The sequence below is a fragment of the Rhinolophus sinicus genome, chromosome 1 (genome assembly GCF_057876585.1).
Source record: "Rhinolophus sinicus isolate RSI-liver-muscle chromosome 1, RSI-T2T, whole genome shotgun sequence".
Lineage (NCBI taxonomy): Eukaryota > Metazoa > Chordata > Mammalia > Chiroptera > Rhinolophidae > Rhinolophus > Rhinolophus sinicus.
In genome coordinates, this window is record NC_142501.1 from 164,917,019 (window position 1) to 164,942,940 (window position 25,922).

At 40.6% G+C, this 25,922-nt stretch overlaps 1 protein-coding gene across 3 annotated transcripts in view; it reads right to left on the reverse strand.

Moving 5' to 3' along the window:
• Positions 1-25,922, reverse strand: part of TMEM150C (transmembrane protein 150C) — a 69,129-nt gene that overhangs the window by 25,809 nt on the left and 17,398 nt on the right. The window contains exon 1 of one of the 3 annotated variants that reach the window (XM_074324327.2): positions 7,839-7,933. The exons of the other annotated variants lie outside the window; for them this stretch is intronic. The gene's annotated coding sequence lies outside the window, so the exon portion shown is untranslated. Of the gene's footprint in view, positions 1-7,838; positions 7,934-25,922 lie in introns of those variants that run through there. 3 annotated transcript variants of the gene reach the window in all.

The following is a 25,922-nucleotide window of genomic DNA, read 5'->3' on the forward strand; positions in this document are numbered from 1 at the left end:
TTTTATCTTTGCAGGCTGAGTTATACTTTTTTATTCTGTGTAATACTTTCTCCACTGATGTTAATCTTCCAATAATATTTCACAGTAAAATACTTAAGATCACTGTTCCCATGTCCCAAAAGGTAAACTATCTCTGGAACAATGGCACCTAATGAATTTCTGACACAAGGAGGAAAAGAGCCAGAATTGCATAAACCTTCTTAAAACGATGCTGGCATTTAGATGTGGTTTGGAAGACTCTCCTCCAAATGGTGTAATTTATCCAAATGATTTGCAAAGCTGTTATCCAGATGGTCAAATCCTCCTAGAAAGCCAATACTGCTAACTCTCTGTACATTTCTACCGTGTATTCTTTGCTTCCAATAAATATCACAGTTTGATCTTCACTCTCTTTCACCCAATCTGTGGTAGGAGTGACACTGCATAGTGTGGACTCTTCAACACTGAGTCAGAGGCTGAAAATCCCAGTCTTCTCCCTGCTCCCTTTGTGACCTGCATCCCAGAGGCTCTCATTCTTCCTCAGAGAGAAAATGAACTACATCCAAGGTTTGCAGTGGCTCCCGCTGTTGACATTACGCCCAAGAGAATACCTGGCTACTTGAAAATTTGCAATCTCAGGGAAGCAAAGTGTTACTATAAGCCCACAATAACTCAGCACCAAATCCAGCTACTTGAACTGATTCGAAAAAGGGATATTGATAAAGTTGAAGTCATATAATTTTTCACAATTTTATCATCAAATTCAAAACAGATGGTTTTTACAGAATAAGCTAATAAAGCTACTGAAGTCAAAGACTATACTGTTACCGTACTGTTACCAACAATAATCCTGAAAGACACACTTTCTGTTCTATCAGGTATTTGTAAAACTCCTTCAATTTACAAATAGAAACGCAATTCCTATCGGATCATCTTCATTTAAAAACTTTAAAAGCTTTAAAAACTTTATTAGTGAGAAACCACTTATAATAATGACTGCGAAATGTCACAAAAGTTAAGATAATATTTTCTGGGGCAGAAAGCTTTGCTTGTTAGGAATTAGAAGGAGTTTGTTCTCTTTAGGGTAATGGTAAGAGGCAGTTCATGGACTCTGGAGCCAGATTGCCAGGGTTTGGAACCCCAGCTCTGCCACTTACTAGTTGTGTAATCTTGGTTAAGTCCTCTCTGTGCCTCAGTCTCTTTATCAGTAAAGTGGGAATAATAATGACACCTGCCTCATAGGGTTTTTATGAGGGCTGAAAATACATTTAAAGCACTGATAGTGCTTAGCATTTAACAGCTTTTCAATAAATGTTAACTGTATTCCATTGCAAGTGATGCTTGGGGTCTTCAGTTACCTTTTTTTTTTTCACTTTGTAATTTATCAGAAAATGAGCTCCCTGCCACAGCAATCTTTCATTTTGCTCTCAGGTCCAGCTGGAACAGAGCAGGAAAGATTAACGAGCCACCCACTAATGACCACGACTGTCACAGTGTCTGTGAACCAACAGTGTCCCTGATTTTTTTTCTTTAACTTTCTGGAAATCTTAAGCTATTTCCCATGTGTGTCATGGGCAAATGTGAAGGGCTTGTATCATTTTGTAATTCATTTACAATTACAAGTGGTAATGACAAGAACTATTTGTTTTGTTTTGTTTTGTTCCTAAAATGTTTACAGGCTCTCAGATATAAATCAGCATGGAGACATCTGCAATACAAACAATTCACTACACTAATAGTTAAAATTTTGCTTTCATTGAATCCTAAGTTGGGAAAGCATGATAGTTTGAGTGACCTGCTGTCACCCTATAACTATATGACTTCCCTCTAATCAGACAATAAACAACATTATTCAATCTGTGAGGTCAATTTTGCCCCCAAATAATTTTCACGAGCACTACCAAGAAACAATATACCAGGGGTGCCAAAAATGTACGCATTTTAAGAGATGTCTCCTATGTATTACTTTTCAAAGTTGAATTGAATTATGGTAGCAATGTGTAGTATGATGTTCGCTCAAAAGATGGTGTTAATCAAATGAATGCTAGCATCATTATTGTGTTACAATTTTAATACAGTTTTTTCCTTTCTTAAAAATGTGTATACATTTTTGGGCACCCTCTGCATTAATTAATAAAAGATTTCTGTAATATAGTACAATCTCCAAAAGAATATGATAATTTCTAAGTGAAACCAATGGTGACTGATTTTTCCCCAATGCTTTCTTGATTTCTAAAATCAATCACCTTTATTCAATTGACAGATGACTTACAGGGATACTGTCAAGCTAGTGACCCAAAGGATTCTTTTTCTCTGAAACAGATGGAACACATTGTCCTCACACCATTAATGGAGTAATCCCAGAGGGAAGTCCCTCCTACCAGTACTTAAAATTTGATATCTTCTTAAAGTTTCTATGCCAAGATCCTCCTCAAAGTCCATTTATATCTTCAGTGATATTATAAAAATTTCCCCACATGTGGCAGATATAATTGCCAACCCAACAGTCTTTTTCCTCTTCTTCTTAGCTAACAGAGTCTAGTTTTATTCAGGACAGCAATGTGTTCAGCCTAACGACATATATGTCATGATTGGTCCAATCCAACCATAGCTGTCTCGTTTTCCTTTGTTGAGTATCTTTCCAGACTCCTTTGCACCTGGCCAGTGAGTAAGATACAGGGGCAGTCTACTGAGTAGCAAGGGGAAGGGTTTATATCCCTGATAATGGAAAACCTTTTTCTGCCCACTTTCTTCCTTTACCACTTGAGATGCTGTTGTGGAAATCTAATACCTAGAGTTATGGCAGCCATTATGTAACCACGAGACAGTAAACATGAGGACCCAAAGCCAACATTCTGAGGATGGCAGAATAGAAGGTAGAAAAAACTGACCCCTTGAAAACATCATTGAGGAGCTATACCAAACTCCTGATATCACCAGCCCCAAACTTCTCATGTGAATCAATTAAGTCTTTATTGCTTTATTACTGTAAGTTGGTATAGCATCAAAATCCATTCTCCCTTCTTCCATTATAACTGGGCAAGACTACTTAACTACACTATAATTAGCAGCTTCCTTTTCAAGTAAGGATGGCCCGGTGCATAAGTTCTCTCCAATGGAATGAAGTGAAGGCTCATATGATAATAGTATTGCATATTAAGTAGGAAAAGGTCTTTATTCTCTAGAGATGCATACTGAAGTATTTAGGGGTCAACTATCATAATGTCTAAAATATACTTTTAAAAACTTCATCAATGGGGTGATAAAGAAGTTTTAGAAATACAGTGGTGATCATTGTACAACACTGTGGATATAATTAATATCAGTGGGTTCTACACTTAAAAATGGTTAAAACGACAAATTTTGTTATATATATTTCACGGTAATAAAAAAATAAAAAAACAAAAACAAAACAAACATAAAAAACAAGCATCAAAAGATGAAGTACCATATCACACACATTAGGATATCTATCATCAACAACAAAAATAAAAACAGCAGAAAATAACTAGTGCTGGTGAAGATGTAGAGAAATTGGAACCCTTGTGCTCTGTTACTGGGAATGTAACGTGGTGCAGCTGCTGTGGAGAATAGTACAGCGGTACCTCAAAAAATTAAACAGAATAACCATGTGACCCAATAATCCTATTTCTGGATATATGCCCATAAGGATATAAAGCAGAGACTCATCAAGATATTTGCACACCTATATTTATAGCAGCATTTTTCACAATAGCCAAAGAGTCAACTCTTGGGTTGTGTCCACTGATGGATGAATGGAGAAACAAAATGTTGTATCTACATACATGGAATATTATTCAACCTTAAAGAGAAAGGAAATTCTGACACATGGCACAACATGGATGACCTCTGAGGACATTATGAGAAATGAAGCCAGGACACAAAAGGACAAATACTGTATGATTCCACTTATATGTGGTACCTAGAGTAGTCAAATTCATAGAGACAGAAAGCAGAATGGTGGTTGCCAGGGGCTGGGAAGGGGGAAATATGGAGTTATGTTTAATGGGTACAGAGTTTCAGTTTTGCAAGATGAAAAAAGTTCTGAAGATGGACGGTGACGATGGTTGCAAAACAATGTGAATGTACTTAATGCCACTAAACTGTACACTTAAAGTGGTTAAAATGGTAAATTTTAAATTATGATATTTTACCACAATTTTTAAAAAAAGAGTATACGCAAGGAAAATGTCTTACAAAAATATGGTCTGTGCCAAGAACGTCTCCTGATTCTTTAAAAAGAAAGAAGGAAAGAAAGGAGGGAGGGAAGTTAGGGAGGGTGGGAAGGGGAGGAGGAAGGAAGGAAGGAAGGAAGGAAGGAAGGAAGGAAGGAAGGAAGGAAGGAAGGAAGAAAACTGTCATCTGATATGTCTGACTTAGAAGCAGACCACATTCCTATTGAGCCTATAATTTTAGGAGAAATGTTTGAAAAGAGCTTGTATATTAGTATGAATTGACTGCTCTTTGCTATTTTTACCAAGGTGTTATAAGAAAGACACTAGCCCAGGTCTGAATAGACTGATCTGCAAAGAGAGATGCAAAAGAAGAGGAGTTTAGAAATTTGGGGCCTTGGAGGGTTAGAAAGCCAATGGCTTCTACACCGCAAATAACACCAGATTAGAGATGAGAAACAGCGATTTGCCTTCCCTCTGAAGTCTTTTGTTTCAGAGGCCTCAATACAGCCACCATCACATTGAGAGAGAGAAGCATGTGGGCAAGGAAGCAAAGAAACAAAGCAGGCTCAAGACCCATGTGCTGGAAAGAACTTTGAGAGAGTCTGCTGGCATGTGAACTGTCTGGAAGTTAACAGATCAGAAGCCAGCTGAGTTTCTGAGGGAATTGTATTAGAAAAACAAGCTAATAAAATCTTGTGACTGCTGTAGCTCAAACCTCCAAATCTGTACCAGCTAATACAATTCCCTGCAAAAGCTGTGCAGCCACCAAGGAGGGCATATCCCTAACACCCACTTCAGATTTGGTTAAAGAGGAAATTGAACAGGAAGAGACCCCTCTGCCAAGGACAAAGCTAATGGACACACAGAGGCATGGACAAAGGGGTCCTAAGAGCAGAACCAGGGTCTAAAAGGGAAGGTCCTCTTCTGCCAGGGCACGTGGCCTTCCCACTTCCCCAGGATTCCAGCATTGCTCCAGGCCAGGAGCTGCTGTGTGCATTTCTTGCTCCTCTTTTCTGAACAGGAGTTTTAATTTTGATTTTGTACTCCCTGTTCCACCATTGTATATCGAGTGTGAGTATATATGTAGCAGGAGAGATAACTTGCCTTTTAGTTCACAGGCTGCCAGATCATTAGGAACCATGTCCAAACCTGATGGAAAGGACTGTGCATTACCCAGAGACCATGGACTTTCCTGGATGGGCTTTTTGTCTGTCTCCCTTGGGATGAAGTGTGTTCTATGTGTTGGAAATAGGGTGTTCACGGATTCCTGGTAGCCAGAGGGACTGACTGTGGCAAGACAGTTAGCTGTCTATGAAAACCCATTTTTCTCTTTCTTCCATTATGTTAGAAGAATAGCGAGGCATTTGGCTGCCCAGCCCTCTGTGCACTGTGACGCAGCCATAAATTCCTATCAATGAAATGTGAGCAGAATGGATGTGCACCACTTCCTGGCCTGGCACGCGCATCTCTCAAACACTCATTTCCTGCGGGCTGCGACGGTGGTGACCAGAAGAAAGAAGCTATGCTGAGCATGACCCGGCCCCTCCCCCACTGATATGGGGCACCCACCCTGGACTGTTACCTGAGGAAAAAAACAAACTTCATTTTTAAGCCACATTATTTTTGGCTTTCGTGTTACAGCAACTGAACCTTTTCCTCTGGCTGATAGATTCAGATACTCTGTGAGCTGAGCACTAACATCATATCTGATGCCTCACATTATTCCTGATAAAAATGACAAAGTCGCTCTGTCCGTGAGCTACTTGAGGTACATGGATTCTGAAGTGATAATAATTTACAGAATCCTGCCCTGGTGAATCAAATCAGCTGATATCCAAGGGTACCAGGTGGTCTCTCTAATTGTGTGGAAGACTCAAGGCCAGTACATGGCTTCCTAATTTAGCAGTGACCAATCTTTTATATATAATTATAGAATTATAAATATATACTCAAAATTTTTCCCTACAGAGCTATCTAGAATCCAATGAATACTCACAGTATCCTGGGAGGTATAAGAAAGCTGGGTAACGTGACTACTTTTAGTTGACAGATGACAATGACGTGGGTCCCCCTGACATGCCTGATGCAGCAGCACGAAAGAATCTTTTCTAGACTCTTTGCCACATGCAATTATTTCATGTGCCTTCCTATCCTTAAGGCAAACAAACACACACACACAAAACCCTGGAGAGCCGCCTGACCATGAGCTCACTGAAAACAAAAAATCCTTATGCCTGAAAGTCCCTGGTCCACAGCTTTGAAATTACATTACAACCTTTTTTGGCCCACAATCCCAGCTCTAAGTGCCAAAACAAGCAATGACTCCTCAGGATGCTGGCTCTCTCTTGTTAGGCTGACACCAACACCTCAGGCCTGCTTCCACGAAGAGAAACAACCAAACACGAAAACAACCAGAGCAAACAAGAAATCCCCAAGGGACAGATAAGTCCCCCAAGTTCAAGAGATGGGGATCTGAGACCGGAATTCAGGTAGTCTTATGTAGCTAGTGCTGAACAATAAGGCTGAGAAATGCTAGGCTAATAATGTACATGACCATCAAATGCCAAACCCTGAACTTGTAGTTCCTCATTCAACAAACTGGCAGCTGCTCAGTGGATGTGTTATACCAGAGGTGATGGCCAAAAATGGCCATTTTTCCACTCTCCATTACCGTGGGAACACAGAACAGAGCTGGAACCATAAGCACATGTCCTGGATCCCGAGTCACTGATTTCAAAATCCAGGCTCTGCGACTTAGTTGCTGGATGACACTGTGCGAATTGCTTACCCTATGTAAGCCTCAATTTTCTCATCTATAAAATGGGGATCATAACAGTACTACTTACTTCCTAAGGCTTCCGTTAGGATTAAGGGAGTTAACACATAGGCTCTTTGATAAGCTTGTGGCAAGTGTTCAATAATTGGAATCCTATTATTCTAAATGGCTGTCTTAATGTCACTAATGCCCACCCTATTTGTGGTTCCCCAACAAGAAAGTAGAACTGCAGACTTATTCCCGCTTAATGGTGACTGCTTAGGAATTCAGTGAGGAACCTGAAAGAGAATGGAGGCTAGGCTTTAATATTCTCTTGGTGAAGCAGGGTATATATCCTTGTGCGAAAATCCTTCAGTCTCTTAGAAATTATGTTGATGACTTCTTTGGAAGGACGAAAAACACATGAAGTATACCTGACCAGAGGTTTCTCTGTGGAGTCTAGACTGGTGCTGAAGAAGGTCGTACATCACCCTACATCCTTCCCACAGCCGGAAGAACAAATCTACACCTCAAAACCCAAACTACCCCGAACACTGAGAATCACTACATAACTGGAATGAAAACCACTGAAACCAGGGACTCGTAAATGTAGTTTACTGCCTTCCACACACCTGGTGAAGAGCGACCTAAGGCAGTCTCTTATTGCATACAATCGCCTGCACAAAACCCACCTGGAACAGACCTCACAAATTATCAACCTTCTCTGTCTTCCTCAACCCCTCATTCCCACAGGTGATGTTACTTGATGTTAAATTTAAGCATGTAGAAGACTAATAAATAAGAGTGTGCCTGCAGAATTAAAAGCAAAATCAGGAAAATCACCAACAAAGGTGGCTCTAAGCAATGAAATCAAGCATGCAGAGCTGTAAGGCATCCAAACGACTTACAAATGTGCCGCTAAGACTGGTGTGTCTCCCAAGTCTCAGCAAGTAGTGACCGGCATGAAATGAACGCTAAACAGCTCTAAACTGCATCTCTTGGTGGTAGTGCCCCTCGGTGGCTCTCCAGAGGCTCCAGTGTCTTTCACCAAGGATGAAGGATGCTTTGGCTTTGGTCCTGGGTTATATGCAGGGTACTGCTCTCCCAACTGTCCCTTTCACAGCTCAGATGTCAGCTTCATTCTGCAGCCCATCTCTACTTCCCTGTGAAGATGGATCAGATGTTGATACCCAGTTCCTGAGAGTGGGAGGGAGGGGAAGGGTGGAGGTGGGGGAAATCATTCCTTATGACACACATGCCGTCTGTCCAAGTTCCTCCCTTTTGTTCCCGTTATCACACCTAGACCAACAGTCTCTTCCCCACTGAAGCTTGGCTGCCTGGTTTCTGCACACTGAGCACTGTTCTGCCTTTCAGGACGTGCCACCTGCCCATGGTCCTTCTGTCTTCCAGCTACGGTACCTATAATTCCCCTTTCACAGCTCTACAGCACTGCGTCCCTTACAAAGAACAGAGGGAGGAAATAGTTTTCTTTTAGAAATAGCTCATCAGTTAATAGAGATAACCTGTTCTCTTTTTGCAGGTAACAAATTTATAGCATATTATTCAGTCTCAAATCAATTACACTCCCCCTAATATCTTGAATTGTTCCTTGCCTGGTGTGAATTAAAGGCAAATTCATTGACTGAGGAAGTTGAATCGTTAGAATTCTTAGCATGTCTGAACAGTGCTGGACAGGGAAAAAGTTGCTTCGATTCTGAGGGTGAGCGCTAGTTTTTTGGAAAGAAACAACCCAACAGTAAAGAATGGCAATTCGCCAAGCAAGTCTTGCCTGATAGAAATATCCTCACTTCTATTGTTCTATTTCTATATTTACCAAGTCACTTTTGGCCTATAATATGGTTTTTCTGAATGGGGTTACTTACAAGAAAAGAATTCCTAAGCAGACAATGTGACTTTAACTCCATGTGAATACATTTCTATTTTTGGTTTAGAAATGTCTTATGAATTTGTTATTGTCAGTTAGCTTCCAGCATTTTCAAACCTTCTGGTAAATAATGAAAGAAACCTGCCAAGATGAGAGTTTGGACCTTGGTCCTGAGCAGACTCACCGGGTACGATTCCCTCACCTTAACCAGCTCTGCTCCTTACCATCTTACACATACTGAAGGCTGGGCCAAGTCTTATGCATGTTTGTTCCCCTCATGTCACTTGGACTTGTGAACTGTATACACATGGAATTAAAAACTGGAAAGTGGAAAGAGAAAGTCCCCAGTAATAGTACAGTTAAATGGCTATCTTCCCAGACTTCTCTGCTCCCCAATATGTACAAGTGTGAATTTTTTTACTTAATATCTGTGGGTACCTTTAAATGTCAGTGAACACACATGTCCTCTTGATCTTGCCCCCCCAAACTTACTGTCTCCACTTCTTCATTAATGGCTGTCATGCAGGGTGGCATGTGGAGTCTCTGGTCCCGATTCCCACATAAGAACGCAGGACATGGTAAGGCCAAAAAGGAACATGAACGGGGCCATAGGTAGGGGAGTCATACCACTATAGTCTCGATGGCAGCTGGGTTGGAGACACAGGAAGCAGGAGCCACACTATCCGCAACCCACCCTCCACTTCTCTGCCAACCAACCAACCCCTTGCTAACTGCAATCTGCCTCTCTGCAATCCACAATCCACTAGCCACAGCAGTTGTATTAGTGACCAATGGCTCACTGATTACAGCTGATGGCCAACTAGCTACAGCTGATGGCCATCCAATCACAGTTGATGGTCGTTTACTACCCGAGCCAGCACCTTGTCACATGAGGCCGAGAGCCTGGAAACTGCACTCCTGGCTCTGCCCCCACAATGGCAGCTCCATCCTTCCTGTTTCTCAGGCCAAAAGCCTCAGGGTCACCTTAGACACCTCAATTTCTCATCCACCCTACATTCAATGTGCCAGAAAATCCTGACCCAAACATGATCCTAAACCTAGCCACTTGTCACCACGGCAGTAGGGACAGCCTTTCCAACACAGATCAGATCATGGCATTCTTTAACTCAACTTCCTGCTAAGGGTGGTCGCCGAGGCCCCTAGCTCAGAGCACCCTCTCCTCTCTGACTTTGTCCACTGTCTTTCCCTGACTCTGGCCACTTTGGCCTCCATGCAGACCTTGGATATCCCTGGCACCTATCTTTGCTGCCACACAGCAGTGCCTGTGACTGCTCCCTCACCCCCACAAATCTTCCACAAAATAGTACTTTCTTGGGGAGGCCTTCCCTGAAAATCCATTTTAAATCACCCTCACCCCTTGTCTCCAGAATTCCCCACATCACCTGCTCTATGTTTCTCCATGGCACTATATTATATATATTTGTTTTATTAACAGACTTTCTTCTTTCATGAAATGATAGGGATTTTTATCTTTTGTTTCCGGTTTTATTGCCAGTGTCTAGAACACGGCCTGGGCCGTCGCAGGGTGCTCAATGAATATCTGGTGAAGAATGAATGAAAGGCACTGCATTAGGAAATGGGAGATTTAAGAGGTAAAAGAGCAAGACCAAGGCAGGAACCTTGGCTCAAGGGAACATAAGTGGACACAAATAACTACAGTAGTAACAAATAACCTGATAATGGCTATACATAAATTGAAAAACAAAGCTCTATGTTTATACTCCAGTAAAAGTGATTGATTCTGACTATGGGGATTAATTAGGACAGGGCTTGTGGAGAGGGTGGCATTTAAGCTGGGCCTGAGATGATGAATAGAACTGCAAGATGCTAAGAGGAAAGGCAGGCTATCAGGCAAGAGAAACTGCCTGAAAAGGAAATAGAAAATATTTGTCGAGACGACCTCGTGAGGCAGTGGGGCTGACGCAGGGGGCATCTGGTTGAAGAGATGTGAGGCAGGAGGTGATGCTGGGAAGGAGTGTGCGGCCAGGCTGTGGGGCCTGGGCTGCACACTCAGGAAAGGGACTGCATCCTTAGGTAATGGGGAGCACCGAGCATTGCTTTATTAGTGAAAAGGTATGGACGGCACTGTCGGAGGATTACATTTGCTATTTGTTTACAGTATTCTCCAGAAACATAAGACACGGGAGAATGAGAAACAGTCTAGGGGGCCACAGGAAGGCCTGCCATCCCCATGTTCTAACCACACTTCTCTTCCATGGGAGTTCTCTTGTGGGAACGGTGAGCTAGCTTGGCGTGCCCCGTCCTTGTTATCTCACCAAAGTCCACACCTCACCAAGGCCAAATAATGCAGCGAGACCACAACATTGAATATTCTTAAAATGGCTGACACCATGGGAGTAAACCTCAGTAACACATCATGAACGTATTCTGGAAATCAGTTATGGGTCAGTAGCACTTATAGTTTTATTTCCTGATGAGTTTTTAGATGATAGATTTACAAAGATAAAGAGATGCTTCTAGGTTTAGAAAATTTGGCATCTTAATGCATGAGATCAAAATGGCTACTGTCCTGAGAGACATCAGATCGCCAATGGTATGGTCCTGAAGCATTCTACATAATGTTCAAAGAATGAGAGGAAAGAGTGTGTTTTACTTTATTAAAACACAACTAAAAGCATTACCGTAATTCAACATTAGGTTGCAAAAGTTAAGATTATCTTAGAACTACCATTTTATTTTTTGATATAAATATATATAAATATATATGTATATGTATATGTATATGTATATGTATATGTATATGTATACGTATATATGTATACGCACACACACACATATAGCAACAAAGAAAATCTGTTTTTCCTTCTCCAAAAACATTCATTGCACATTTAGGTAGACACTATACATTTCTAAAAGGAGAGAAATGTGTCTTCAGAGCCCTGCGGTTCATCCTGTAGCTGTGAATGAATAGCCCATTTCTTTTAAATTGCACACATGAGTTATTTGCAGCTTTCTCTAGCTTCTTCAGAAAAATATCCAAGTAATTGTCCTCTTTCTTACGTCTTTCCTTCTTATTTATATACCCACCGAAAAAAGGAGATTGTATTTACATTGACTCAACAGGTATTATACTTGTAGTGGGGAAGGCACAGCTATGAAGAAGGGAAGGATTCTGCCCCTCAAGGTGTCTAGAGGAGGAGATAGACACAATGAAATAATTATAAATGCCATAGTAATAACTTTCATCATACAAACAAGCTCTATCCAGGCCAAAGTAAGGCATACATAATCCTACCTGAGGAAGCTGGGAAGAGATTATTAGAGAGGAGGTGACATTTAGGATGGTCGTGAAGGAATCCACTAGGCAGACAAAGCTAAAAGGGCATTCTGGGAGAAGGACAGCTTGAACAAAGCCATGGAAACACGATTCAATGGTGAACCTATTTTCCCAGTGAAGAGCATTCCAGTGTGGCGGTGATATTGGGGGGAGCGGGAAGCTATTGTAATGTTCCTGGAGAGAGACACGGGTATCCTGAACCAAAGTGGGAGCAGTTGGGACATCCTGAAACAGATGAACTTAAGAAATATTTTGGGGGTGGGAGGTGAAAGCAGAAACAATGCTTGATATATTTCATTCTTGAAAACATAGCTGAGGTAGGACCTGCAGTATGCACCTTTCAATGAATGCAAACACTTTATTCCAATGAGGAAATTTTCGTATTTGGAATAAAGTCAGTTTTGACTTGGTAAAGGAGAAAAAAAATATTGCATTCATAGGATCCATAGATTTTGTTTTAAAAGAGGGGTATGTCAATGCAAGTACATTCTGCGGGTCCAATCAATAATGAAATTGAGTAATAAAACCAGAAGGGACTGTATTATTTCCAAGTTCTACGTCAGTGATTTTTCTTCACTTAAAGTGGCAACAAACCAGAAAACCTAATTACAGACGGAAAGAGAGAATGAGACTGAAGAGTCACAGGAGATAAAAATTTACAAAAACTTAATAATAATCAGGATAAAGAAATAGTTTTGGATGGCTCTTTAATGAAAGGATTACATTCCATTCTTTGGGGTTTTTAACTTTTTTAAAAAATTTCTTATTGGGGAATATTGGGGAACAGTGTGTTTTTCCAGCACCTATCAGCTCCACGTCAAGTCATTGTTTTCAGTCTAGTTGTGGAGGGTGCAGCTCACTGGCCCATGTGGGAATCAAACTGGCGACCTTGTTGTTATGAGCACTGTGCTCAAACCAACTGAGCCAACCGGCTGCCCATTCTTCGTTTTTTTTTCATTGTTTAACAAATATAAAGAAATATCTGATCCTTTCTCTCAGGCAGTAAAATGCTTAACAGCTTTGACTTATGGTTATAAAATGACATCCATGGCTGTGGGTGGACATCAGTCTGTTTTTTCACGGCCCCAGAAAACAAGTACCTAAACTCTGCAACAGGAAAGCCATTTGTTCACTTCAACCTCATCCCATTCCTTCCTGCTAGGACCTGAGAGTGGGTCAGGCAGCTACCTCATGGACAGGCAAGGTGGCTGCGGCTCCAGCCATTGCACCCTGGCTCTAAACCATCTTTGCTCAAGGCCTGGTAGAGCAGATAGTGGAAAAAACTGCAGAGCCCATTTCCTAGACGAATGAAAGAGAACTTTTACAGAAAAGTGCTGGAATGCATTTGGGGTTGGGACTGAGGAGACAAGGGCAACTAACTACATTTTAATCCAAAGGAAGCATAAAAATAAGTAGAGCAAAGTTCTTCTGACAATCAATGCTGGATCCTATGTGCTACACTGGCCTGCTACTTACTTAAAGGGGTCAAAGGTATTATTGAGCCTGTGGAATCAACCTGCCTGGAAGGTATTTCCTAGGGAAATAATAACAATAATTGTACAACAATAACAATGGTGAGATATTGGCAGCAGTTAATATACTATGTGCCTAATATTCTGGCAAGTGCTTTACATGAATTCTCTTATTAAGTCCTTCTATCAGCTCTATGAGAAAAAGACTATTGTTACTGCCAGAGTACAAATGAGACTACAAAGGCTTACAGAGGTTTAATATCTTGCTCAGGGTCACACAGCTAGTAAGCGGTTGAGTCTAAGCTCTTGCCCACTACATTCTACTAAACTATTATCCTTTATTAAACTCACTACTTACAAAAAACCTCAATTAATAATAATGCATGGATGATGTTCTAATTGATTAAGTTTAGATGGCTTTACTTTTTATTCTTATGAATAATCTTTCTAAAATCTATCTTACCTCAGTAAAGACAATATACTCAGCATAATTATGCTTTTCATTGGTGTCCGAGGGTTTTCTGTTGAGAATTATGATTTTGTCTCCCCTGGGACATCCTACTCTCCCCGTATCATTCTTATCCATCTTTCTGGAACCAATTCCATTGCCAGCCAATCTAGGAAAGGTTTTCTCTCACCACCCAGCCCCAGTGGGTTTTTTGATTTTTTGCAAAATATTTCCCGTATCTCTGATTTTTAATTATAGTTCAGAGAATAAATCCCAGGTATTTCAGAATTAGACACATGGATACTGTGTGTCTTTGTAATGTGTCAACTTGGCTAGCCTAAACTAAGTTTTCCAGAATTTCTTTCTCTGTATGTTTCTGGTGAGATGGGCCATAAGAGATATTTTCACATGAGATTTAGAGGTGAAAGGCAAGCTGCAGTCATTTAAAAACAAACAACAACAAAAAGAATGTTTATATTGGAATAATTTTAGATGCACAGAGCTGTTTTGTTTTTACACTTGGGAAGTTGGGGCAGGTGCCTTTGCGGCTCCCACACCTGGTCGTTGATCTGCTGGCTCCCACCTCAGTGTGCGGCAGCGCTGGGCCTGTAGCCACTCGCCTTTCCCCCTCCTCCCTCAGCTCCGCTGACTGCTGAGTCAGGAGTATGTTTAGCTCCATGATGGAGACACCTGCTTCTCCAGTGGGCCATCCACTTCATCAAGGCTGGAGACAGGAGAACTGCCTTGGTTCCAGTCTGTCCTGAGTTCCAGTTCATGCTCATGAGTTCCACTGTGTGCTTGTGGGATCCAGTTTTCCTTTGCTTGCCTCTCACGCCCCCTTTACATCTATCTTTCCCTTCCAGATGTCTGCCCAGTGGACTTCAAGCTCCAGCATAGAAGTGAAGGCAACAGCTTTGCACACAGTTTAACCAGTTTTACAACTGCATAAGTTCAAATCCCTGTAACCAATTACACACACACACACACACACACACACCCCTATATATCTTCATTTGTGGTTCTGATCCTCTCTTTGAATCTCAAGTGATGGATATGAAGAGGTTGAAAGCCTGAATCCAATGAAAACATTGCTTTTGGATGTTACAATCTCATTCTGATGATTTATTCATACCCAGAAGCCAGGTTCAAGGGAGAAAAAGAAAGGGTAAGTAGGGAGTGAAAAAGGGTCATGGGAGCAGAAAAAAACAAAAGTAACTGTGATAATGTAACATGTCTATTTCATGCCAGGCACTGGAAATATAAAGATCAATAAAAATAATACTAGACTTTATAATCTATGGGGGAGGAAGGACTCTTAAAGAGCTAACTATAATAGAATAAGTGCTATATAATTGGCATGAATAAAGTACTATGGGAAAGCAGAGGAGGAAGTCGTTAATTTTGTCTGAGGGGATTAGGGAGGGCTCTGCAGATGAGGTAATATTGACACAGGGCCATGAAGAATGAATAGGAAATTCACTGATGCAGGGATTCTCAAACTTTAGCAGGCATCAGAATCACCTAGAAGGCTTGTTAAAACACAGACCACTGGGCGTCACGTCTTAGTTTCTGATTCAGTAGGCATAGGGTGGAGCCTGAGAATTTGTATTTCTAACAAGTTCTCAGGTAATGCTGGTGCTATTAACCTGGGGACCACACCTTTAAAACTACAGCTGTAGTGAAGAAAAGTGGGCCAGGGGGTGGCAAGTGTCCCAAACACAGCTGGGGCAAAGTGAGAGGCATAGAAATTCATTTATAATTGTTTTATTCCCTTCCCAAGACCCTTCCTCTTCTTCTCCAATCTCTCCTACTATTTCTACTTCCTTTGCCCTCTTTGCTCACCATCTTGGATGAATCAAGTTTTATGATGTCTTGGAGGCACGAAAGGTGGGGATGGATGTTCAGAAGGCAGAAGATGGGGCTGGAGTTCAGGAAAACAGTCAATCTGGACATGCTGATTTGGGAGTCTAAGTACACTGGTGATGGAGCCATGAAAGTGCAGGGGAAACATCACTTAAGGTGAGTGTGCAAAGGGAGAAGATGAACAAGTGGGAGTGAAGGGAACAGAGCAGAGCAGAAGAGAGCTCAGCAGAGCCAAAGACAGAGGACCAAGGAACACCAGGGGCAAGAGGACAAAGGGAATGCTGCAAAGGAGAGAGAGTAGAATAATCAGCCAGATAGGAGAAGAACAAGAGAGTTTTGTTATAAAAGCCAGGGAAAGGTTTTGAGAAAAAGGGAGTGGTCAACCATCTTAAAGGCTGCAGGGAGGTCAAGTTGAGGGCTAAAGAGAGGCCGTGGGATTTGCCAATTAGTGAATCTGTGGTGGCCTTTATTACAGCAGTTTCCGTGGACTTGTGGAGGTCTCACTGCAACGACGTAGAGTGGACGGGCGATGAGGAAATAACATGAGTGTGGACTACTTTCAAGAGAAGCTTGGCTATGAAAGGAAGGAAAGATAAGACGTCGTAAGTAAAGGGAGAACTAGGTAAAGATCAAGAGAGAAGTCTGTTTTTCAAAAAATGGAGATTCAAGCATATTGTATAGCCAACGGGAAAGAAGTAAGAGGTTGAAAACACAGAGAGAGGGAGGGAGTACACAACGGCTCTAGGTACTGCAGGCGGCAGGGGAACTGGCTCAGGAGTGAAGTGAGGCTTACACCACATGAGGGACTAGGCAAAGACAGGAGAAGGAAAAGCTCAGTGAGTTCATGCCTGATAAGCTCTCTTTCTTCTGTGAAAGTAAAAAGCAAGGGCAAAGAGAGAAACAGAGACAGATATCTAGATATAGGGGAGAGAGAGAGAGCAGAGAGAAACAGAGGGAGAGAGAGAGAGAGGAGAGAGAGAAAGAGAGAGGTGGGATATAAGGGGCCTGAAGAGGGTAATCACTTTGAGGTTTGGGGAGAATCAGCAGACATTCAAAACCATCCTGCTCCATGCTAAAGGCCTAAATTTGTCTGGAGATCCTAAATTTGTCTCCATAGAGTTGTCTGTAGCAGTGATCAACAGCCAATATACAAGAGCATAAAAGACGGATGGCTGATGGAACCAAGGCAGGGCAGATGCAGTGGAACATAAGGCAGCAGGGACAGACTTAGTAACAAGCAGAGTTTTGTTAAGATAGGAATAGCAAAAGGAAAATCAAGATTCCCAAGGAAATGAACAAGTTTGATAGTCTGACAAGCTGCATTTGAGATGCCTTTGGGACATTCTGAAGAGAAATACACAGAATATATACACAGAAATATAACTGGTAACTCAGAAGAGAGGGTGAAGTTAAAGACAGAGGTTTGGGAGTCAGTTGCATAGAGGATCAAACCAAGATTCCAGATTCAAAATTCAAGCCAAGGTAGCCGTTACAATACCCTAGACAGACAGTGTAGGATGACAAGGATGGAGCAAGGAGAACACTTATGTTTAGGGGGCAATGGAGGGAGGGAAGCTGAAAAAGTGATCCTGGAGGCCGAGGAAAAGGAAGAAAGATACTGTCATGAAAGCCAAGGAAGGAAAGAAAGAGTTTCAAGATGAAAGAGATGAGTCAACAACATCAAATATTGAGAGTTTACCAAAGACCAGAAACCAGATCATTGGATCTGACAATTCAGTCATTAGTGACAGTAGTATGAGTGGTTTTGGCAGAGTACTGGGTCAATTGGCTTGAGAAAGGAATGGGAGGTACTCTTTCAATGGCTTTCGCCTTAAACAGACAGATGGAACAATAGTTCAAAGAGCTGGGACCCAAGAAAGATCTTTTTGGGTGGGAACTATAGCAAAATTAAACATATGGTTTATATGAGCTGATGATAAGCCAGTGAAGAACCTATACAAGAATATGAATAAGACAATAACATATTTGCTTATCAAGTCAGCAAAAATTTTACTAAAAATGACAACACTCAGTGCAGGTGATAAGCATATTGGTATAATCTTTCTGAATTTGTCAAATATGTTGGACAATGCAGTCCAGGCTATATTGAGGTATAAACTGGTGGTCTTAAAAGTTTTCATTCAGTAAAGAAAGGAAGGAACGAAGGGAAAATAAAAAGCATTCTCTTCATAATTTAGAAAAAAAAAGACAAATATAAGTAAACTAAGAGAGAAGAAATAATAAAGTTAAAAGTAACAATCAATGAATTAAAAAAGAGAGCAAATTAACATAAAGAAATTCAAGGGTTGGTTTTTAAACCACCTCCACTACAGAAAATTTGGCAAATCAAATGTCTTCAAAGTAAAAACATTCAAAAATACTGTGAGAAACGATCTATAATATGTATCTACTCTGATTGGTGTATATATATATGAGTGTGTGTGTGTGTGTGTACACCGTGTTTTCCTGAAAATAAGACCTAACCGGAAAATAAGCCCTAGCATGATTTTTTGGGATGACATCCCCTGAATGCGTCTTTTGGAGCAAACCTTAATATAAGACCCGGTCTTATTTTCGGGGATACATGGTAGATACACACATAAAGCAATATATATGATTATATATGCACACACATAAATATAAAACAGTAATAATTTGTTGGGAGGAGTGAAAGTTAGGCAGATGAGGAAAAGAAAGGAGATATATATTTCACTAAATAATAATTTTTGATATTTGAATCATAAGAATTCAAAAGTAATTAAAAAGAAAGTTCTAGAAAATACAGATTTTTAAAAAAAGAATATTATAAGCAATTGAATATTATAAGCTAATACATTTGAAAATCTCAATGAAATAGACTATATTCTGGGAAAAAGTGAATGTCCAAAATTGACTTCAAATGGAGGCTGTCCAAATGGATCAAACTCAGGAAGAAATTGAAAGTTACTTGGCATTGAATAGAAATTTAAACTTTTGTTGCACGAGTGAATGATTTCTTTAGCTGTACTAGGGTGTCATTTTTGTAGGAAAAAAGTTGTGTTCAATGAAAATTATGCATCATCTAGAGAACTGCCCTCCAGGTTATTTGGTTCTGAGGGAGCTATTTTACAACTGTAAGTTATAGATAACTGAGAGCAATGCAGAATTATTCTTATCTATAGACATGCAAATTCTGTTCTGTTTGGTAGAAGTTCAATTGATTCCCCCACTTCCTTGTGAAAAAACCACTTTGCTTCCATTAACACATTTATTCATTCAATATTGCTTATTCATAATTCAATATCTATAAATATGTTCATTTTTAAAAATTCTCTTTGAACTGGTTATAACTTCTGCCTGGTTCCCTCACTGATTAATGAATACAATAAAGTCTATAACACATGTTCATTTTTATTTTTGTATGAGAATCACCAATTTACCTTTTTCTGAATATTATCCTTTAACACTTTCAAACTTTTAAGGAGAAACTAATTTTAAAGATAAATATACTAGAACATGGAAAATATGGGAAGCTCCCAAATTTTTTTGAAAATAGTATATTTCTGATACCAAAAACTGATAAGCATATCTCCAAAAAAAGAAAACTATAGACCAATTTTATTTCTGAACAATATAAAATATATCAACTCTCAGTTTTTAATTGATGAAGTTTTATAATTCCTTACCAAAAACAATAAATTCTTGATTTCTTTTACATATCCATAGTTTATGCCCTTAAACAACAAAACCAGACAATTATTGCTGTCCTTGGATCTTGAGGGTAAGCCCACTACGTGGGTCAGGAAGATCTCTTTTGGCTTCATCTTCTCAATACGTGGATTAATCATCAGGCAGCTTCCCAAAACATGTCAGTAGGTATTCTGATAATTTTCTTAAATGACCACAGTTCAAGGAGTAAGTAGTTAGCCAAATTTGTAAAAACAAACAAGGGAGGTTTCGAATCCCAAGGGAGGATTCAAGTCCAAAACACATTCAGTCTCTCAATGAATTATAAACCACAGAAATGTTTTCAGATCAATCAATCAAAGAATGTGAATCAGGAAAAAAGTTACCTATCAGCACAGGTTTTAACATCAACAAATCTGGTTTGTTTTGGAAGAGGTTAGAATCACCTAGAACATTCCCTTTACTGAATTTAGTTACATATTCAAAACTGAAGTCTGTGCCTTACCCCAATCTTTAAAACCTTGGTTTTGACAAGTGTAGTTTTGCCAGGCAAGCTACTTTTTAGAACTAAACCTTTCACAATTGGTGAGAGATTGCTAGATAGGGTATAAAATTTACAATACATGAAAAGAATAAGCCACAACTAAGCACGTATGAGTCATTTCAGAAGGCCAGGGATGAGGTAGGAGTTTTATTAATACACATTTTTTATTTTAAATAAGGAATAAAGTATCACTTAAATAGACACTGAAAAGTCACTGAATGAGATTTGCAGGGGGTAAGGATATGCCACCCCAAAACGTGCCTCTTTGACATAAGAATGATTTTGAGGTGAAGGCACTGGAGTTCCTAAAATCCCTTATCTGCCTTAAAGAAGAGTCTCCCCAAAGAACACAACTGTCATAACTGTCCTCCCCAGGAGTAACTCTGATCTCCTTTTCTCAGAGAAGCAAAGTGACACCACATCTAGACATACACTGTCACACACTAGTACACTCATCTATTCTCCTAAGGGCCCAATGACCTTTCCAAAAAGCCATTTGATTTTCCGTAAGTGCCCCTTCTCCCCTTCACCTACTAGGAAGTTAGGTATACAGAGCCCAAATACTTTGTTTTTAAAATGAGGTATAATTGAAAGACAACATTATACAAGACCTCCCCAGATTCTAACCACGCTTCTGAGTTACTCATCTCTGGATACTCCCACGTGTAAGTGGAATGCACATGCTAATAAACTTGTTTGTTTTCTCTTGTTCATCTGTCTTTTTTCAGTCCAATTCACAGGGCTCCAGAGGAGAACCTAGGAGGGTAGAGGGGAAAGTAATTTTTCTTCCCTAGAGAAATTCCACACTCATTAATTATTTAAAAAACAACAACAAAACAGCGGGGGAGGGGAGGGCGGGAGCTTTAAAAAGACTACGAATAGAAAACTATTAACATAATTTTTAAAAGGTCTATCTAAAATTAATAGCCAGAACCATTTTTAACCATTATAAAGGCATTCCCTTCAAAATAAAAAACAAATTAAGGTAGATGCTGTGAGTGTTTATTTACCAATGTTCTGGAAGCTTTGGACAATGCAGTGACACCTAAATTAGGTATAAAAGGTATAATGTTGTAAAGGAGGAGGCAAAAATCAAGTGTTCCCATTGCTGGGCTGCTTTTGTCAACCTCCCTCTTACCTCACCCTTGTAAAAGGTTTAACTGAAAATATATTAGATTTAACAAGAGAACTCAGCAAAGTGGCTGGTTACAAAATAAACATCTAAAAAATCAATAGCTTTCTTGTGTACTAGCAATAACAATTACAAGATATAATGGGGAAAAAACCACAATGTGTAAGATGTAACATACGGAGGGAAATTTTTGCTGAAAGATAAAGAGACCTAAATAAACAGAGAGACAGTAAAAAGTTGTCACTTCTGTGCAAATTACTCACAGCGGTGTATCTAGGGATTACTGCCTCAAAATCCCTTGGATACTTATTAAAATGCAGATTCCTGGGTTGAGCCCAGACTTAACAGAATCACAAGAGGGGGAAGGGTAGGTTTTCAAGAAAATTGTCTTCTTACCAAGCTCCCCAAGTGATTCTAATTTATACACATTAAAGTTTAGCAACCACAGCTTTATGTAAGTTTCATAAAACTTCAATAAGATTCCAACTTCATCTAGAATGAGAGCCAAGAAGGGGGCTGCCTTAACATATGTTAAAGTATACCATACACTTAAAGTGTGCACATAATGTAGATCATAAATTTCAGTAAGAAAAATAATGTAGTCTTTTGCAAAAACCAACAAACAAATCAACTCAAAGGAATAGTCCCAAGACAAATTCCCCCACTGAGTTACAGAAGTAAAATTGTTTGTGTCCATTACTGCATCCCCAGAAAACTGCTGCATCTCTTTTTCACTGGATTTGGAGGGTCTGTTTGAAAAGAGCTGATGCTACACGCAGTCGAAGCAATTTGGTTGGGGAGGACACAGGTACATGTTGTAAGAATAATTCTGTTATTATTTGTTTAATCAGTCTGGTGCAGAACCAGCATAATACTATGTGCACGTGTATGAAACTAAAAGAAAGTGATCACACTCCCAGGTCCTAGAAAAGGGAGGCATGGCAACATGGCATACCACCCAGGGGGCCACAGGGAGGATGCCCAGGAGATAGGCTAAACCAAGTAGGTGGGGAGAGGGGAGGGGGAGAAGGAGAGGGAGGGAGGGAGGGAGGGAGGGAGAGAGAGAGAGAGAGAGAGAGAGAGAGAGAGAGAGAGAGAGAGAGAGAGAGAGGACACCCTGGAGAAGTGTCTTCTTTGGGAGATGGGGGTGGGGCACAAGGAAACGGTGCATTAGAATGTCACTGGGTCAGTCAGGGAGGGCAAGAGAACTTGTGTTAGGGATGAGCCTTATCACACTAACCTGGTCGCCTTGGCGGGGGCTCCCAGTTTGTGTGTGGGGATGTTGGGCGAGCAGGAAAACATGAAGTTTTAAAAAGTTGTAATGCAATCGACCCTGTGATGCCTCCCCATCAGTAACAGTATTAATTGGGACCTTGCCACCTGGGCTGTGGAGATGTTACAGGTGAGTGGGACAGCTTGACTTAGCCACTGGAAGGCAAACTTTGGTATAAATCACAGCTAGGAAAAGTCCTAGTAGGCCTATGACAAGAATATGCACAACCAGGCACCCCACTTTGAGAGCAACAGCCAAGAGAACAGGCCAGGCATCTCCGATTTTGAGAATCTGTTAGGAGATGTGGGTCATGTTATGAGACAGCTTTACCTCTTGGCCCATTCTTCCTAGTTTGGCCTGTACGTGTCCAGAGTGAATAATGTCGTACAGCAGGAGGGACCCTGAATGGACAACCCCCTCCTTCCCTGGCTTGTAAGTAGTCAAGAGCCAATTCATTACGATTTGGGCTAGAGACTCGTGGGTTTGTTGCATTGGGCACAATGTTTCGAGTAGCCTCTGAATAATCTGAAAGGGCCATGAGAAGGTGCTGGTTAGCAGTTAAGATTTGATTTTGGATAAAGGACACTATACCGGTGCCAATGCTGGCTGCTCCTGTGGTTATGGCAAGTCCTGGTACAATCGCAATAAATAACAGTGTTTTGTCTGGCATCCTTGGGTTGATAAAAACAGGGAAACACCCAGTGGATAAAGAACTATGGGAATCCCCAGCGTAACCATTGCACACTGGGGTATGGTTTCATTAGGGAAAACGTGTGTGTGTGTGTGGGGGGGCGCAACAAGAAGAAATACATATAGGTGCTGTGCCTATGAATTTGGGCCACAATAGTACCTGAAGGTGCCACTATTTTGAGCATAATGAATCCATGAGAATGTGATGCTGTGTTTAGCCTGGGGAAAGAGTAGTTACATGGTCATGGTTGTACACACAAAGCAAAAGATGGTGGAAATCTGGGGAGGAGGATCTAGGAAAAGGCATCAGGGAGTGGGTGGTCCTCTCAACTAAGGGGTTGAGTGTAGGGTGTATGTTTTAGCAGAGAGCAAGGAGTATACCGGATTCATGGGCTAGGCACACAGCGACTCAGGAATGAAAGCAAAAACTAGTCCTGTGTCCACTTTGTGCTACAGGAGAGGTAGTCCATGGGTATCCCAGGGGTGGAGATTTTAGTGTAAGAAGTGACATTATCTCCAATGGTAAGGTCTTGGGTTGATATTATGTCACCTGGGATGATGTCATCTCCAGCCATGAGAGCAGTGTTGTCTGGGATGTGGGATTGGAGTATCCCTTCCAAGAGGGTACTCACTTAGGTGCTGTGAGCCTCCAGAATGCAAACCAACAAAAGCTTCTGGACCAATAGTAATAAGACCAACAGTCAACAGAATGGTGTGTGGCCACACCTGACTGTTTTTGTTTTTTTTTAGGGTTTGGTGGAAGTCTAGGTTCAGAGGAGTCCCATATCAGATGAGCAGCTGCCTGGCCTGTGGGACACCCTAAGGTTAATGAGACTTAAGAGATTACGTGCCCTTGTTCTGGCCTCCAGCCCTAGGGGAAGGGCAAGAGGGGAACCTGATACGGCAGGGACCAGCCATATCACACTAACCTGGTCGCCTGGGCAGATGCTCACGGTTGTTTGTAAGGATGTCGAAGAAGAAGGAAAACAGAAAGATTTAAAAATTTACCATACAGTACACCTCAGAGTTACCATGAACACCAGAACAAGCTCAGGCCAAGCAATTCCCAGTCAGGAGATGCATATCAGATGTAAAAAGATGTAATGAAACATCCAAAAGGGCCTCCAACTTGAAGGAAAAATAAAAGGGAGGAAAAAGGAAAGCCCAAGGAAATGTAGGCACTGACCAGGGACTGAGCTGTTTCTCACATGGACAAATCTATGTAGTAGGTTCTAGAGTGAGTAGCGGCAGAGGCTTATGTATTTAGCAACATCTAATATGGAGAAGGTCTGCTAGTCTAAGATAAACTTTAAAATAGGGTTTCTCCACAGTGGTACTATTGACATTGTGAGATGGATAATTCCTTGTTATGGGGAGATGACCTATGCATTACAAGCTGTTTAGCATCTTCCCTGCCTCTACCCGTGAGATACCCATCAGATGCCGTGGCATTCCCATCCCTGTGACGACAACCAAAAAGGTCTCCCAACATTGTCAAATGTCCCCAGTGGGAAAAATCACCTCCAGTTGAGAACCACTGCTTTAAAGGAATCAATGAGAAATATAGAAATTATTCAAAAATGTGTTAGGAAAATCAATTTTAAAATGGGGGGGGAACGATGTACTTAGATCCTTATCTCGTATCATACACAAATAAATTCCAGGCTAATAAAGAGTAAAATATAAGACTTAAAACTAGAACAAGACTAGGAAATTTAGGTAAATAGTTAGCTAATGTCAGGGTAGGGAAGAAATTACAAAGGAACTGTTGATAGCTTTGACCACATAACACTAAACTTCTGTAAAATTAAAAGGTAAGTGACAAGCAATATGCCAGAAAGCTAATATTCTTCATATATAATGACGGTATCTATAAGAAAATGACTAAAGCAGTAAAAGAAAAATGAGCAAAAGATGCAAAGATTTTATAGTAGAATAATTATAAATGTTCATATTAAATACATAAAAATTTTGTCAACTTCGCCAACAATGAAATTTTAAAAATAAATGAGTTTCAATTTTTGCCCTATCAAAGAGGCAAAGATAGGGTAAGGGGGATCAAATATATGGTGATGGAAGGAGAACTGACTCTGGGTGGTGAACACACAATGGGATTTATAGGTGATGTAATACATAATTGTACACCTGAAATCTATGTAATTTTACTAACAATTGTCACCCCAATAAATTTAAAAAATAATAAAAAAAAACAACAAAGAGGCAAAGATGTATTTTAAATAGTAACACTTAATGCAGGTGAAGATGTAGGTAACGGGTACTCTCAACACCATTGGTGATAAATGAGTTCGGCCCTCTTACACATTTTGGAAAACAATTTAGTAATAAGTATCAAGAGGCTTAAGAAGGCGCCTATCCTCTACTCACAGAACATACAGCGGGTTGAATTGTGTCCCCCTTCAACAAAAATGTCCAAATCCTAACCCTGGTAAACTTATTTGGAAATAGGGACTTTGCAGATGTAATTAGCCAAGTATCTTGAGAAGCTATCATTATGGATTTAGGGTGTGTCCTAAATCCAATGACTGGTGAGCTCATAAGAAAAGTAGAGAACATAGAAAGACAAAATAGCGAAGGAGGCCATGTGAAGACAGAGGCACAGATTTGAGTTATGCTGCTACAAGCCAAGGAATGCCAGGAACCACCACAATCTGGAAGAGGCAAGGAAAGATCCTCCTCCTA